Source organism: Gossypium raimondii, chromosome 6 (assembly GCF_025698545.1).
Source record: "Gossypium raimondii isolate GPD5lz chromosome 6, ASM2569854v1, whole genome shotgun sequence".
NCBI classification, from domain to species: domain Eukaryota; kingdom Viridiplantae; phylum Streptophyta; class Magnoliopsida; order Malvales; family Malvaceae; genus Gossypium; species Gossypium raimondii.
In genome coordinates, this window is record NC_068570.1 from 11,253,598 (window position 1) to 11,258,093 (window position 4,496).

Genomic DNA, 4,496 nt, shown 5'->3' on the forward strand with positions numbered 1-4,496 from the left:
ACTGCTGCTCAGGGAGATAAGGCTGGTGTTTTCGATCTGCTTCACTGCCAATATAGGAAGACAAAATCTATAATATTTTTTAATCCATTCTACTACAACTTCAGTGGTATAGGGTTTGTGATTTCACTGATCTGTTCGGGGGAACATAACCTGTAGAATCCATTTCATGGGCCTATTTATGCCTAGTGATTAGAATATTATGATCCAAAGAAATCAAAATCTCTTAACTAAATGTGCATGCATGAATGCAAAATGTCATGAAAATGATCCCTCAATGTTTGAGTTATTATTGCTCATTGTTCAATAAAGCTCCATTACCAACACGTCAGAATGCCATCTTGTTTGGCTGGTAACACGGTAATCCTCAAGGTTCAATCCACTGTACCTTTGGGACATAAAATTTGAATCATCTTCCTCTCATTAAGTTAGGATCTGGCTCTTTCTCAATCCTCTCCCACTGTAATTTAGGGATATAATATCTGAATCTCTTTGGTCTCCTACACACATTCCCAGGGTGTCGTACCAAATGTTTTTGCATAATTGTAAAACTTTCTCTTTCGAGAAACCTCTTCCTATCACTCGGTGATCATTGCTTATTTGTTCATTGAATCTTTGTCACCAACACGATATATTATCGTTTTGTTCAATCAATGTTTGGACAACAAAATCTGAAAGGATAGTCTTAACTTAGACTTTTCCTTCTTAGACATTTCAACCTTTAAACTTGGTGTGTTCTAAACAATAGCTCTGTTTCAGGTTCTTGTATTATTTAGAAACTTCTAGAGTAATATGCAAAACTTCCCTTGTGAAAGTATTATTAGTCCATTAATCATTACTCTAATGCAATATGCTTGCAAAAAGATCATAACGATGGATAAAATAGGATTGATTTGGGAGCATGACTCGAAATGGATAAATTATCAAAGAGAGTAAGAATAACAGAGTAATTGATTAAGAACACATATCTTGAAAGAGAATAAAGTATTCCAAGAACGGCAAATTCAATATAAATAGAATGAAGACTAGGTGCCTCAGATATCGCAGCTTAAACTTCTCTATACAAACTTTTTGAAGACCATTCTAAGTTTGACATGTGTTTAAGAGATCTACAGTACTTTGTTGATGCCCCAAGATGTCGCCTACCATTTCCTGTTGATTCAGGTGTAGCAAGACCACCACATGCCCCAATCTGATCAAAATTTGAGCTGCTCTGATCACCTCATGTACCATTCTGATCAAAATTTGAGCCGCCCTTTTTGGGTTTTCAACTCAAATCCCCTTTGGTCTCAAGACGCCCTTTGCGGGTTTTCATCTTGGCCTTTTTTTTATTTTTCTTCTTTTTCTTTTTCTTTTCTTTTCTCCTTCTTTTTTGAAATATATTTATTTTATTAAATCTAAACTAATAGGATTAGGCATGTCCTTGTTATCCCTTCCGATCAAAATCAATGTTTTTCCAGATAAGGCCTTCCACATAAGGTCCTTTCTAGTTTGGCATCCACTTTCTTATAAAGTTCTTTTTTGTATGGGAAAGATCTTCTTCAATACTAGGTCCCTCTCATGGAATCCTCTAAGGTGAACTTTTTTTTGTGAGCTCGCATTATTTACTTTTGGCACATTTGACCGTGATGGATAACTTTGAACATTCCTCTTTAATCGGGATTAGATTCAAAAAAAACTTAGAGAGAAAGAATCTTATCTTTAATAGGTAAAAATACGATAAGCCCAAGAGAAAGGCATTGCCCCGGCAGAGGTTTTTTCACTGTACTGTTCATTTTGGGACGACGTGGTGTTAATCTTGAACAGACTGAAAACTTTGGATATTGTGCTGTTGTTCAAATTTAGTGCATTGTCAGATATGATCCTTTTTTGGCATTCCATACCGACGTATGAATTTTTTCAATAATTTACTGACTGTCGACTTTGTGACATTGACATATGAAGTAGCTTCTACCCACGAAGATAAATTGATAACCGCCAGAATATTTTAGCGAGATCGACCCAATGACCTTCATGCCCCATATAGGGAGAGGTCATGGATTCCATTGATTCTTTGTAGGGTAGGATCTGTTTTCCATCTTGTTCTACCATCCTCAATAAGTCCGGAGATAGGCTACAATCTATGTCATCTTCAAAGTCATGAGATCCCTCTAAATACATGTCTCGCTCAAAAGGAGATTCTAAGTCTGTAGCAGCGTCACTCATTTTGTTGATATTCAGGGACCTATTGCAAGTGCAAAAGAATGTATGAATGTACAGTATGGCTATGAATGAATGAAAGAATGATTTGGAAGAAAATCCAAAGGAATGAAAGAATAAAAAATGATTATTCATAAAGGATGAAAGAATATTGGCTTAAAAAATGATCGCAAAGATGTATTAAAATAATGACGTTCATACATTAGCCTATTTCACAAAGAAGTTCTTATTACCTCTAGGCTAAAAGCAACAAATGTCTGAACACTACTCTAAGTAGGCTCTGAATACTACAGAAATTTCTTTTGCAGCCCGATTATTTAGAACACTCTCAAGTTTATAAGGGTGAGTATCTAACAAGGTCCCCTTTCAATTATCTTCATGTATGGCATTGATGTGAACGCTTTTTCTTTTTTTTTTTTAACTCCTTCACAGAAATTTATTTTTTTATTGTCCATCATATTTTGTTGGACCTTAGCTAACCGCTCTTGCAGCAGTAATTGGTTTTACATCTCCCTTTGGAGTTGTTCAAGTTTTTCCAATCTTTGGTCCATGTTTCTTGACTTTGCTCGGGTACCGTAAGGGTGTTTGGTTGGTAGGTTGGTTTTTAGATTAACTGAAATAATTTTAATCAATTAGGCTCTTTTGGTAGATTTTAATGCATATGATGTCATGTAATGCAAAAGCATGAAAAGAATGCAAAAAGAGACGTTGATTCTGGTTCAATTCCATTAGAATAACTTTACTAGAAAATAAATCTCTTTACATAAAGCGGATATATGTATGGCTTTGCCCTCATATTCCAAGTGAATACAACGATCCTTTTCTTCATCCGGATGTTAAAATGAATCTCGTAAATTTTCAATGGATGCCTCTACTAGCCCCTTTTTGCTTGATCCGAGGCGCGACTCATTGCTCACTCATTCTCGTGATGCTCATTAGTTTCTTTAAAAACGTCGGGACATTGACGACTCTCAAATAATCTTTATCAACTTGAATCATCGGGTAACGAAGCAAAGTTGCATAGTCCTCCATTAGACCATCATTTTTCTTTTGTCACATTTTCTTAGACCATATTCGGACAATCGTATTGTCTTCTACTTTATCAAGAAATCCGTTTTCCATGACAAGCTCTCTATTTAGTAACTGAATGTGAATCAACACATCTTTTTTATGATGAAAATTCTATGTAATTATAACCAAAACAAAAGAAAATAGGTTAGTACAAAACAAAAGCAAGCAAGAAAGAAATAAATAGAGCACCTATTCAGGTGACCACTAGGGGTTTGGCATAGTTCACCTAGGGTAGGCTCTTAGGGCTCACTATATGCGGTTCAATTTTAAAGTAAAGGTACCCAAACCGGCAAATTCCTCGATCCTCACCCATTATAGGCTCTTATAGACCAAGTTCAGTTCAGGGAATACATTTCCCTATGGCCATACAGAGATAAAAATCTCACGAATATATAGGTATGGATGTATCCTAAAAATGATTCACTATCTCATGCGGAGGTGAAAACCTCACGAATGAGTAGTTTCTCACTCGCACTTAAAAGGGTATAATCAAGCAGTAATGCAATGCAATGTGCAGAAAGATACCAAAACTTAAACTAACACAGCAATTATAAACCACAATGATGAATATCGTAATAAAAACGGATGAAATGCAACGAAATGATCGTATATTTAAATCAAGTTTTCAATTTTTGACAAAAAAATAATAATAATCAACTCGTGGCTTGACTCTCTTTTTCAGTCCCCAGTGGAGTCGCCAAGCTATCGAAACCATTTTTGTAAAACGGGGGTCAACTTGGATTTGAAAATGAAAACTAGTAAGGGAATCACCACCAATCCTTTTTGATGAGGTGTGATCGGGCCACCTTGATAAATGCTGATCGGGCCACCTTGATAAATGCTTGTTTTAAATAAAAGATTTAATTTTATCAAAACAATGATCTTGGTCTACGAAATTCAGAAAACGGGTTTGGGAGTCGGTTACGTATGAGGAAGGATTAGCACCCTCGTAACGCCCAAAATTAGTATCTAGTTGATTAACTAGTGTCTTAGCATCGAAGATTGTAAATTTTGAAGAGTTTTAAAAATATGATCCTTTGTCAAAATGTTGAAAATTTTTTAGACAGAGGCATATTTTCACGTTAATCGAGAAAGAAAATTATGTCCCGTAAGTTAGGACACAATTTTTAAAATTCCCGATACGAGAATGAATGCCGAAAATTTTACTTATTTGAGAGATATTTGATTAGCTCGGGTTTAGAAAAGAAATCACGTCCGTAAGTTAGAAC